General features: G+C 42.1%; 1 protein-coding gene across 25 annotated transcripts in view; it reads right to left on the bottom strand.

The window, feature by feature from the left end:
• LOC149318339 (kinesin-like protein KIF1A) overlaps positions 1–11,778 on the bottom strand; it is a 144,246-nt gene extending 132,468 nt beyond the window's left edge. For 20 of the 25 annotated variants that reach the window (XM_089509467.1, XM_089509469.1, XM_089509473.1 and 17 more), the window contains exon 1: positions 11,650–11,777. The gene's annotated coding sequence lies outside the window, so the exon portion shown is untranslated. Of the gene's footprint in view, positions 1–11,223; positions 11,381–11,649 lie in introns of those variants that run through there. The other 5 variants (XM_089509462.1, XM_089509466.1, XM_089509468.1 and 2 more) reach the window with 3 other exon arrangements.
• Positions 11,779–13,693: the final 1,915 nt, after the last annotated feature.

Genomic DNA, 13,693 nt, shown 5'->3' with positions numbered 1-13,693 from the left:
GCAGACTTCTCTTTCCAAAACTGATAAAAAAATTGCATCTGCTTGGCTACTCTGCACATCTGAGTAACCGAGCTAGCCCTTCAGGGCCCACCTTCAGGTTTGTTTTCAGTATAAATAATTCAGTGAACTAAGTGGAGCACTCAGCTCAGCCACAGCCATCAGCCAGATCCAGGATCCTTTGTTTATTGATGGAAGATAGGATGGAAGTACCAGAATTGAGAAGGATGAGAAAATCAGATCAAAGCAGGTTTTTTACAGCATTTCTTCAGTATTAACCTCAAACTGGATTATCACATATTGATGACATTTCTATTCAACCAGTCCAGCAAGCCCATAGTCTTGGTTTTATTTTTGATTCTTCTCTGTCGTGTATCCCTCAGATCCAGACCACAGCCAAGGCTTGTAGATTGTTTTTGTACAATATTGCTAAAATCCGACCTTATCTCTCCGCCTCTACTGCCAAGATCCTGGTCCATGCCCTAGTGATCTCACGACTTGATTTCTGTAACATCCTTCTGGCTGGGCTTCTTTCTCACCTCCGTTCTTTAATTTCTGTCCAGCATTCAGCTGCACGCATTATTACATCCGCCCACCGCTCCGACCATATCTCTCCTTTTCTGTTATCCCTTCACTGGCTCCTCCTCCCTTTCCGTATTCAGTATAAGCTCCTGTTGTTGACTTTTAAAGCCCTCCATGGGTTGGCCCCTCCTTATTTATCAGACCTTCTTTCTCCTCACCTTCCCACTCAGGTCCTCCATTCTGGTAGTCAAGGTCTTCTGTCTCAGCCCAGGATTTTCTCTGCCCTGCCCAAGTTTCATCCCTTTTAACTTGCTGCCCCTCACTCCTGGAACCTCCTTTCCCCACAAACACGGGTCATCACTTCTTTAACCAGTTTCAAAACTGAGTTGAAGACCAGTCTGTTCAGAGAAGCGTTCCCAGGCATTGCGTGACTATTATTTGCTATTTGACGTTTTTAATTTGTTGCTTGTTTTATTGAACCCTTTCTTGTATTGTTATGTATTATTTATATGTATTATGTTACTGTTTCTTAAACTGTACACCATTGGCAGGTTTACTCGTATCTATTTTATTGTTTGTATGTACAGCGCTGTGCAAATCTATAGTGCTATATAAAGATAATAATAATAATAATAATAATAATAATAATAATAATAATAATGTATAAGTCAAAGGCAGGTTTAGGGTTAAAGTGATGTTAACCTGTATTACAGTTACAGCTAAAGTAATGTTAACCTGGACTATTTCTGCAGTACAGATGTAGACACAATAATATAATAATTTAGAAAGATAAATATGTTTAAGACAAGCTGTTCATATATTTACAGCCTTAAAATAATTTCTAAATACTATGCAAGAGAAAAGACTATTATGGGAGACCATATGAATACAGTATCTGAAAATTGGTTCCCTTTGGTCATTTGTTTTTATGGGAATGAATACATTGTGTCAGTTTGACACCACAAAGAAGTAGTGGAGACAAAATAATTTGCTTTGTTTTATGGTTTCTTCTTTTTTTATTGAGGCTTTTTTACCTATTGAAGCAAATACATCTTACAATTCAGGAGTTCAGCCATTCCTTACAGTTCAGGATTATGTAGCTCCATTTGTAGCACACCAAAAAAAGTAAATTCAATTTGTAATTACTTTCTGAATAAACTGTACTTTTGATATATCATACATTATAAATTTATGCCAATCAAATTATATATTATGTATTTTAAATTCTTAAAGTAACAAGGTATCTTTCAGCCAAGTTTGTAAGGCCCCATTCACAATAGCATTTTTCTGACAAGTAGATCCAGGGAGATTCAGTGATGCAGCATCAACTCAAAGTTCCCACTATGTTTACCCCGATCAAATTTCTCCATGGAAATTTAACTTCAATGAAGTTCACATTATCATTTGTACCGATTTAAAATGGAGTTGCCATTTTGCTCATTTTCAGGGTTTTTTTACACTGTCAATCAAATTATGCACATCTATGTCACCGTGTTTGGCCAACACACACACACACACACGCCAGCCTCAGAGGATGGCAATGGCAAGCCCCTCAGAACAACCCTTAGCAAGAAATCCTGGGATAGGTTAGCCTGGGGGGGTTCACACACTCTCAGCCATATAATAAAATAATAACATAATATTTCAGCAATATAATATGTGTGTGAGAGCATTTTCCAGCATCTACTGACAAATTCAACTATACACCATTATAGCTTAGGTGTGGAATTTGTGGCCCTACACAGGTCACTGGATTCCAGTTTTCATTAGCTCAAATTGCATTATTATCAGGGATGATAAGAGTTGCAATTCATCAACACTTGGAGAGTTAGAGGTTTCCCACTCCAGACAAGGCTATATTTAGAAAATGAGAAATAGAACCTCACAATGGAATACTGCTGTTCTTTAACATTAGCCCCACTACTGGTTTATCCTCATATCTCACAATATTAAAAAGATGATAAAATGCTAATGTCTGAATTTCACACAATTCACCGGAAATTAATTTTAGCAGGTACAAGTCTGGTAGATATTAAAGATGTTGATATGCACAACCAGACTGCCTGAGCTCTGCTCCTTTCTGATCATACCATAGAGTTGTTAGATAGCAACTCTGGAAACTAGACATATCTAATGAATGGAATGAGATATTATAAAAGAAAAATGTGCTTTCCAACAACATATTCACATGCAGTGTAGAATTAAATAAAGATTCACAGGTACTCCAAAAGCAGTTTATTGCACTTCTAGTTGTGTAATTTAATACAAAAACAGTCATGAGTGAGCTGCAAGAAAAATAAAAGAAAGTGATGCCAAATTTCTCAGGTTTTTACACAACAATCCTGGGCAGTATATTAATTTAGATATACCTTCTTATTATTTTACAAAGTTTCTAGTATGCCAATTGGATAAAGAGAGAGAAACATGTTGCTTGAGGGGAAACAAGAATGCAGGGGATTATCCTGGGAAAAGGTATGACTGGCTGGCACCCTACACAGAAGCCATCCACATCACAACATTTTGTTGCAGGTTCCACTTGTCAATTGCAATACCAATAAATGGGAGTTGTGTTTGTGCAGGCTATTCCATTGTTGTGCTAAAAGAAAATGTGCTGGGGATGGCCTGAGGCTGGTGTAATTTTTCTAGCCCATAGTGATACGTTCTTGGGCCTAAAGGGAATTCCATCCTCTGACCCATTATCTTTTGAAGTAGACCACACCCTCTCTCCTGTTTCTGTCCACCGAACGCAAGACAAAGGAACATCCAAGGAGTGACAAAAATCATTCTTTGCTTTATTCAATGCACAGGAAGTAATAAAACACCATGAAACTCTCCTTTCACTTGAAGTTCAAAGAATACAAAATTGATTTTAAAAAGCAGAGATGTTAAAGGAATGAGGGATACATATTAAGAAGAAAAACAATCCTATGCATTTCTAACAGGGCTGTTCCTTACTATCTTATTGTACAGTTTTCAACACAGCAAGACTATTACTCTGCTAAAAGAGTGAGTTAATTTGTTTTAGTTTCTGGTCCCAGGCAGGCTGCTGAATTTGAATGAAAATTCTGGATTTGATCTTTGGTTATTCTTGAGACTTGGAACCACCATCACTACCATGAGTGGGATGTGGGTCTGGCACCCCCATGGATATGCTGGGTTTCTTCCCAGAATGTTGAGTTTCCAATGTTTCTTTAAAAAGTAATTCTTTAAGCCTCTTTATTTACAGGAATAAAAGGAAAGAACATTGGCAGCATCTTAGTAAACTACCCACTAAGAAGTATTCTGACCAAAATATGCAAAGGCAGTGGAATAAACTCATTAACACTTGGGAACATGATTTAAATTTATATAAATTTGTGTTTTATTTTATTAATGTTTTAATGAGAGCCAGCATGGTTTGAGTATTGAAGCAGGACTGTAGGAGGCCAAGGTATGAATCCCCATTTGGCACTGGAGGACCTAGGTACCCTTAGGCAAATCATACTCTTTCGTCTTCATACTGTCTTCCTCAGAAAAGACAATGGCAAACCCTTCTGAATAAATCTGTCCAAGAAAAGTCTGTAATAGGGTCACCTTATGGTTGTTCTAAGTTGGAAATGATTTGAAGGTAGACAACAGTATTTTCCTAAAAATGACAAGGCAATCCAGTTGACAGGGCAATCCTATCCCTGTTGATTCAGATTTAAAGACACACTGTGTTCAATCAAAGTTCTTCCTAATTGCTATTTGTACAAATTTACATTTAAGTAATTGTTTACTACTAAAATGGGGTCCTGGAGAAGAGTTCTGCAGATGCCATAGACTGCTAAAAAGACAAATAAATGAGTCCTAGATCAAATCAAGTCTGAACTTTCATTAGAAGCTTTATGAGCCAATGAGAGTCTAGGATCATCTGGAGAGGTTCTTCTCTCTGTCCCACCAGGGTCTCTGGCTCATTTGGTGGGAACTAGGGAGAGGAATTTCTCAGTGCCTGCTCCCAGAGTTTGGAACTCCTCCCTGAAGAGGCAAGGACCTCATTCCCACTTACAAATAATTTGGTTTACACTATAATCCCGTTCACAATAGCACTGAATCAATTTATTGCAAAAGACGCAGGGAATTCTGCAGATCTTTAAATGGGTCTAGCACAGGGCCCTCCTTGACAAACTGCATCAGGGATTTGGGATTTGGCACAAGTGTGAACAAGGGCCATTTAAACCACCTCAAACCTGTTTGCAAACCAATTTATTGTGTAGTGGGAATGTTAAATTATTCCTGTACCGTAAGGCATTTATATATAGTCCTTTAATACATTTTAATATTCTTAATGTCTAGTACTTTAAGTTCATAAATTGTTTAATTGTTTTTTAAAAATCTTATATCTATACTTTTATTAATGCTTTTGTGTTGTATTTAATTTGTATTATTTTAAACATGGTGTTAGCCACTTTGAGTTCCATTACTGGGAGAAAAGCAGAACAAAAATAAATATAATACAGTAGACCCATGTTATACGCTGGGGTTTGGTTCCAAGATCCCCCGTGGATAACAAAATCCGTGGATGCTCAAGTCCCATTAAATATAATGAAATACCAAAATGGTGTCCCTTATAAAAATGGAAAATCAAGGTTTGATATTTGAAATTTATACTTTTTTTGAACTTTTTCAAACCATGGATGCTTGAATCCATGTATAAAACAATCAGTGTATAAGAAGGGCCAACTGTCATAATTATTATTATAATAATAATTGCAGGAAAGATGACTAAACTGAGGCTCTCGTAGTTTGGGCATATCATGAGATGACCTGACTCATTGGGAAAAAATTGAAAATAATGCTTGGTAAAGTGGAAAGCGGTAGGAAAAACAGGGGACTATGGAATAACTCAATCAAAGAAGCAGTGGACTTCAGTTTGAAAGACCTGAGCAGGGCAGTTGATGACAAAATTTTGTGGAGATTCATAGGGTCGCCGATATCTAAGTGTTGTTGTTGTTGTTTTTAAGAGTGAGAATGTTTGTTTTTTAAGGATAAAGATTAATCTATGGTGGGAGGGTGCATCGTGATATCACAGTTGCTTAGTCAATCTGTACACTTTGTAGCCCTTTCCTAGCAGCAGTAGCACTTTACATTTCTATACCGCTTCATAGTGAACCAAGCACTCTCTAAGCAGTTTACAGTCTGTAAGTCAATTGCCCCCAACAAGCTGGGTTATCATTTTACCAACCTAGAAAAGGATGGAAGGCTGAGTCAATGTTGGAGCCCTGGGATCGAACTCACAACGTTGTGGCAGTAGCGGCATTTAACCACTGCACCACCAGGGCTCCCTAGGCAGGCCAGGATAGCCCCCTCCTTACTATTCTTCCATTGCCACAAAATACTTTTCTCTTCTTTAAGAAGTGAAGATTTTTAAAGAAAGGGCTTTCAAGAGGAGGCTGTATCGTTCTATTTTTACCTTTTAAATTGATTTTTAAACTATTTTTAGTTGTAGGTTTTGAATTGTTTCATTATTAACAATAATCGTTTAATTCTATTTCAGGGTTGATCTTTTATTGATTTTAGCTATATTGTATGTATTTTAATTTGTAATTGCCTGTAGACCCACTTTTGGGGAAAAGCTGGGTGTAAATAAAATTAATAACAGCAACAGCACTGTAGAGACTGCATTTTCTTGAGCACAGTAGCCCATGGTTTTGTGTGCAAGTAGATGCACTCATGGTATGGCACATTTGAAGACACACACATAGCCAGGGTATGTTAAGTCATCAGAAAAATGACAAAAATGGATTCCATTAAATGCAAGTAACAAAGTGTCCTGGATTAATCTTCACAGAATTATTCATTCAGTTGAGACTCAAAGGGCATTTGCATTATGTCCTTTTATATATGAGTAAATGTGATCTTGTAAACTATTCCCAAGACATGGAAACAGAATCATCCCACTGGAAACTTCCATACAAAGCAATGTTAAAAATTAACTATTTCCTGCATTGCCAAATCATTTTTACTTTCATTGTATTACTTTATCCCAGGGGTCGGCAACCTCCGGCCCACGGGCCGGATGCGGCCCGCGGAGGTCTGGCGACCGGCCCCTGGCTGCTGTTGCCGCCGCCGCCGCCCATCACGGCTTTTCGCCGCTATGGGCGCCGCCATTTTGGGCGGCAAAATGGCAGCGAGGTCGAGCGAGACTTCGCCGCCATTTTGGGCGAAAAAATGGTGGCGCCCATAGCGGCCTCTGGGGCTATGGGCGCCGCCATTTTGCTGCCCAAAATGGCAGCGCCCAGAGCGGTGAAAAGCCGCAACAGGCGGCCACGGGGAGGCCCGCTGCCGTCACCGGGGCCCTCCAGGAGGGCTCCAAGGGCAGCAGGGGGCCTCTGGGGGCCCGCTGCCATCACCGGGGCCCTCCAGGAGGGCTCCGAGGGCGGCAGGGGGCCTCTGGGAGGCCCGGTGCCGTCTCTGGGGGCCTCCAAGGGGCCCTCCAGCGCTGGCGGGCCCCCCAGCTTTTTTGCCGGTCTCTGATGGGGCCTGGGGCCCCATCAGGGGACAGCAAAGATGGGGAGGCCTCTCCCCCGGAGGGTGGAAGCTCCGCCCCCGGCATGCGGCCCCGCCCCTGGAGGGTGGAAGCTCCACCCCCGGCACATGGCCCTGCCCCGAAGGGTGGAAGCTCCACCCCTGGCACATGGCCCCGCCCCGGAGGGTGGAAGCTCCACCCCCGGCATGTGGCCCCGCCCCGGAGGGTTGAAGCTCCACCCCCGCCTTCGGCCCCCCAGTCGCCTGAGGGACAGCAACCCGGCCCCCGGCTCAAAAAGGTTGCCTACCCCTGCTTTATCCCGCTTTTTTTTTCTAAATCTGTTTGAATGCCACTTCAGACTATGTTTCCTTTCTTTTCTTTCCTTCTATTTCATTGATTAATTGTGATTCTACTTCTGTTTAATGGCATTCTTTTTTAACATTTGAAAATCAAACCAAAATATTCTAAATCCTAATCTCTGCTTATCTCTGCATTGCTTCAATTTATTTTCTTTGTTTGAAGAATGGTGTATCTGAACATAAAACCTGGGATGAGAACCAACCAGTACCTGGTAACCCTGGCTTTGAAGATAAATCGTTTAATGATAGATATCAAAAGAGCATTTGCCTTTTTTCTGCAACCATTTCACACTGTTGACTCATTCAGGCTATGATTCATTTGTCTCCACAGTATGCTGCTGGAGTCCTGCGCACTTTAGAGACTGAATCAGGGGGCTCTGACTCTGGCTCATTGGGAAAACACATGGTTTGAGTATGTAATACCAGAGGTTCAAACCCTGGCATCTCTATGTATAGCTTTTCAGGGACGGGAAAGAGCTATTTGCCTGAATACTTGTGGCTCACCAGGATACATCAGTGTTGCTGGAACAGTGGTTTAACACAGGATATAGCAGTCCCTTCCATCCCTGCTGCTTCTTGTGGCATTATTTCTAATGTGACCTTTTGATTATACTGTTTGCGTATCAAGTCTCTGCAATGAACGCCCTTAGAGAGAGAGAGAATTTCTGTGCGTGCTTCAGATGAAATATTTGTATTTAAAGGGTGAAGGAAGCTAATTTGTAGGCAAAGGAACCAAGAACTCATAAGAGAAAATGAAAATGTAACATAACAGTTGTGAAAATGGAATCTGCAAATGCTATGGTCCATAGAACTCCCTATATCAGAATGAAGCTGGCTAAGGATTACACAGAGAGCTTGTATGGCGTAGTAGTTTGAGTGTTGACCTAGGGTTCAATTTCCTACTTGGGCATGTAAATCCACTGGGTGACTTTGGGCATGTCACATGCTCTCAGACTCAGAAGAAAAAATCTTGCCAAGAAACTCTCATGATAGGTTTGCCTTGGGGTGTCATAAATTGAAAAAGACTTGAAGGCACACAACAACGGATTTGAAAGCCAGTGAATTTTAGAGCTCACTACAACCTCCCCACATTTTGGCAGTGATCTTACTCGTCCCCTTAGTGTTGTTGAACCAACTTCCATAAACTGCCACTCCCTAGACTTGTTTGATTAAAACACCCAGCATCACCAGACAGCATAACCATTGGTATTCTGGTTTGGAATGATGGGGACTCTAGACCAACACATTTGGAGAGTGCAATGCTTGTGGAGATTGAAGCAGAAGATGCAGAACACTAGGCCTGGTTTAGTTTGGGTCACAAGAAGATACACCGAAGATACCAAAGAGCTATAAGGTGTAATAACAGCAAGTCACTATTGTAAATTAGATGTGAGCAAAGATGAATATTCTGCATGAAGACTCTGACAATTTGAATCTAATTACAACCTCATTTGGAAAGGGCAGATGTATAAGAAATGTAGCTACCTTAACATTCAATCTGTGTACAGCTGGATACAACCTTATCAAAGATTACTGTGGATGATACAGACACTTTCATCATCTGCAACACTGCTCAGAAAAACTGACTTTATGCCATCATCACCACCTATTTATGGTTATTTATAATCCCTACTTCTTCTTGGACATTAAAAAAGGCAGAAAACGATCATAATGGTGAATATAAGGCTGTGACACTACATCCATTTACCTGGGAGTAAAACTCACTGATTTCAGTGGGTCTTTCCTCTGAATTGACATTTGTAAGGGTAAACCATAAATGATAATTATTGAACTTGTATAAAGTCGGATGACAACAGACTTATAACCCTCAGCTAATTGGCAGAACCTTACAGTTGTTATCCTTGAATAGCCCACATTGCTGCAGCTACATTCATTTACCTGGAAGTAAACCTCACTGATCTCAGTAGGACTTACCTCTGAATGGACATTTGTAAGATTACACCATAAATGATAATTATTGAACTTGTATAAAATGTGGAGGAGGCATGGCAAGGGGCTTATAATCCCCATCTGACAGAACCTTACAGTTGTTATCCTTAAACAGCCCACATTGCTGCAGATACATATTCCTTCAGTCCCTCTTTACAACTGTCTAACAGCAGAAGCGATGTCATACGTACATAAGAGTAGGAAAATAATGGTATTTTGAGCCTCTTTGACCTCTGGTTAAGAATGTATACCACTCTATAAAAATGTTTGCTTTCTCCAGTATAATTTAGAGAGGGTCTGCTTCTGGGTGGGGAAAGAGATGAGTGATCTCTTGCCCAAGCCCTTGCATGCTAGCAAAAGTCATTATATTCAGCCATGTTGCCAGCAGTCATTCTGTTCCTAAGATGGCCTCGAGTGACTTCCAAGAAGGCTGTGGTGCAATCTGCAATCTCCTCTGCCATGTATCTAACGCCTGCAGGCTCTTTTTGTCTTTCCACAATCATTCAGGAAAATGCATCATTCCTCACTGACAGCAAAAAGCCATCGCCAAAGCTTTGAAGTTCTACTCTGCTATAGAATGTCAGAGAGCTAGTAAAAGACCTTGTAGTGTTCAGACCAATTGCTAGATTTAATGACAGAAGTACTGTTAATAATTTAGACTCTCCCCTTTACCCAACACAGATACTGCCAAGTAGTTTGTGCGATTTTGTAATAATATACTTTTCATTACAGTATTTATTATTGAACATATTATAAGTTGCCTTCTCAAATGTATATTGCTTTCTTTTGTTTATAGGCGACAAGAATAACTTACCTGTTATGTAAACAAACACTCCCTATCAGTTTCTAGCAGTAACGTGGAATGCTACAAGGCTAGCATAAAAGAGAATACGGCTGTTACTACAGCAGCGCAGGCTTTAAACCCTGTAAAATGGCTGACACCCCACCAGGTTCTCCACCCATATCTGAATTAGATTATTTATTTTTTTAGGAGACTGAAGGCTTTCTGCTACATAACAGCTTCTTCCTTCTCAAATGTGTCAGATGACAGAACACCCACCTTGGCTTAACTACTCTCAAATACTGTTCTACCTTCATTGTGCAAAACAGTATTTTAAAAAGGCATACAGCGCACCAGAGATTTCCCCTAGGATGCCTTGGAAGACTTTGACAGGCTCTCCAACACATCCACAAAGAAGCTGAGAGCCATGAAATACACAGCAGGCCTCCCACAGGCAAATGGGGAATGGAGCAGATTTCTTAGAGCCAAGGCAGACATTTTGAACACATCCACTCTCTTCTGCCAAAATCTGTTTGAAGAGAAGGAATCAGGCTTGGGTTCAAAACCCAGGAACCATTTTCCTGTGGGATGGCATGGCAGCTGAGAAAGTAGATGCCACCCTTAAGGATGGGCAGGCCCTCGCCCAGTCAGACCCCATGACTCTGCAGTCTCTCCATGGCCCTCCATGGTCACAGCCATTGGCGCAAGGAGGGGTGGGTGGGGTGGGGTGGGGTGGGGTGGCATTTCCAAGCAATGCCTTCCTGTTTTCCAGCTGGATGTCATTCAGAAGCTCAGAGAACAATAAATCAGCTGCTGACAATCTTTTCCCAAAGCACAAACCTCCCACCTTGGCCAAACAGAAAGGGGGTCTCCCTCCCTGTGATGGATCAGGAAAAATAAGCAAGGGCCAAAAGCACTGAAAATGAGGCAGGCATCCCCTAAAAAGGCCTTTCCAGGGGTTGCTTTGTCTGCAAAACAGAGGAAAGCGAGGGGAACGTGGGGGTGCCCTGGAAAGGCAAGAAGCCACCTCCCTTTCTAAAGGATCAGAGCCCCATCTCTTTCTGCCCGACTGTTCACACACACACACAATCCACACACAACACTGCTGGCCATGACATCATACAAACCGACACAATGCCTTTTGCTGTGCCTTCGCAAGGGAATGGAAAACACAGGGTTGTTGTTGTAGTTCTTGTAACGTCTCCCCTCTTCTTCATCTTCCCCCACTTAGCCTTGGATGGCAAAACGCAGAGAGAGGGGCCAAATAAATGCAGGGGCCCAGGATGGGACACACACAAAACACCCAATTGTTTCTCCCATGAGCTGCAAGCTTGCAAACTGGCTTCTTGTCCTTGCTTGAAACCCTGCCAGCTGCAAAGGAGGGGAGCAATGCGCAACTCCCAGCCGCAGAGCCTGCAAAAACAGGGGGAGGATGCCAGAGGAAAGCAAAAAATCCCCTCTTGTCTTTAAGGATGGGGGGTGGGGGTGGGGGGGCTGCAAAAGGCTAGAGAGAAAAGAAGGGCAATGGGGGATCCATGCCTTGCAGGGCTTACCTTGGGGCAGCTCAAGGGGTCCCTGAAGCCCAGGCTGGCTGTGGAGAGGCTGGCCAGGGCATGGAGCAAGCCAGAGGGCTCTCCTCCTTGGAGGATGCTGAGGCTGGTCCTGATGCTGGGCTCAAGAGGAGGGAGGAAGGAAAGGATGCTCCAGTCCTGCAGGTGGAAGGCAGACTCCGCCCCTCTGGCTCTGATTGGCTGAGGGGCCAGAGCAGCCCCCCCTTGGACCTCAAGGGGATTGGCTGGGCTCCAGGGCAGATGATGCAGGAGGACCAGATGTGACTGAGCATCACTGCCAAGGAGGAGGAGGAGGAGGCAGCCCCAGATGGAGGAGCCTCCAGCAAAAGATGGAGGCAATGGCCACAGAAAAAAGAGCTAAAAACAATATCTGTCCATGCTTCTTGGTCCTGCTCGAAATGGAGGACCTTTTTGAGATTCCTTCTCGATACTAAGGTTGAAATGGAGGACCTTTTGGGTATTACTCCTGAAATCAAAAGTTGAAATGGAGGACCTTTTGGGGATTCCTCCTGTATACAAAGATTGGAATGGAGGACCTTTTGGGCATTCCTCTTTGATAAAAAGGTTGAAATGGAGGACTTTTTTGGAATTTCTTGTGGATAAAAGGTTGAAATGGAGGACCTGGAAAAGGAGGAGCTCTGGGATTCTTGGACATCGTTGTGTTAGTCTGGAATATTCATAACCACAGGATGACCAGATGTCCCAAGCACCAAGGAGAACAGGGCACCGCCAAATGTAGGATGTGCAAAGAAAAAAATGCTGGACCTTACCCAATACAAGCCAAAAAAAACACCAAATATAAATACAAATTCATTTCACATGCAAGAAACAACCCAAGAAAAATGCCAAATACAAGCTATAAAAATAATATAAATTAATTTCATATGCATGAAAAACACAAGAAAAATGCAAGACCTTAACAAAGACAAACTACAAAAAATATGATATAAAATCATTTCATGTGGTTGTGGTGGTGTGCCTTCAAGTAATTTCCAACTCTGTCATGGGGTTTTGTTGGCAATATTTGTTCAGAGAAGGTTTGCCATTGCTTTCCCCTGAGGCTGAGAGAGTGTGACTTGCCCAAGGTCATCCAGTGGGTTTCAGGGCTGAGCTGGGAATTGAACCCTGGTCCCCAGAGTTGGATTCCAGTGCTCAAACCATTATGCCTCACTTGCTCTTTCATATGGTTTATTTAAAGCTACATTCCAGGAAGGATATACATGAATTCCATCTAGATAATGAGGAAATCAAAATAATCAGAGGGTTCCTGTACCTTAGATCAAACATTGACCAGAACGGAGACTGCAGTCAAGAAATCAGAAGATAACTAGGGATGGGAAGGGCAGCCATGAAAGAACTAGGTAAGATCCTAAAGTGTAAAGATATACTGTACAACTGAATAGTAAAGTTAGAACTGTCCAAACTATTGTATTCCCCATCACCATGTACGGACAAAGCAGACAAGGGGAAATCAACTCATTTGAGATGTATGTGATGCTGGAGAAAAGTGCTAGGGAGACCGTGGACAGGACAGCCAAAAATACAAACAAATGGGTCCAAGAACAGATCAGGCCTGAACTCTCCCTGGAAGCCAAGATGATGAAATAGAGGCTGTTGGACTTTCGCCACGTCATGAGAAGGCAAGACTCATTTAAAAAGACAATAATACTAGGGAGGCAGAAGGCAGCAGAAAAAGAGCGAGAGCACATGGATAGACTCAATTAGAAAGGCCATGGGCCTGAACTTAGAGGACCTGAGCAGTGAGCAAAGCAGTGGAGGACAGGAGAGGCTTGGAGATGTCTCATCCACAGGGTCACCATGAGTTGTGGGCAGTTAAGAACAACAATATTGCATATACTGTATTTTATTATGTATTCAACCATATTTTTCTGAAGAACTTATCTATGTTAAAATGCCTTATTATTGACTTGCAATAAAGGTCCAAAACACACTGCAGAAATAATCTAGTTTGAGACCGCTTAAACTGCCCTGGCTCAGCGCACGGGAATCATGTGAACTGTAATTT

This window comes from Sceloporus occidentalis, unplaced genomic scaffold, assembly GCF_023333645.1.
Source record: "Sceloporus occidentalis isolate IW3139 unplaced genomic scaffold, rSceOcc1.0.p SCAF_2, whole genome shotgun sequence".
NCBI classification, from domain to species: Eukaryota; Metazoa; Chordata; class Lepidosauria; order Squamata; family Phrynosomatidae; genus Sceloporus; species Sceloporus occidentalis.
This window is presented reverse-complemented; position numbering and strand designations above follow the sequence as displayed.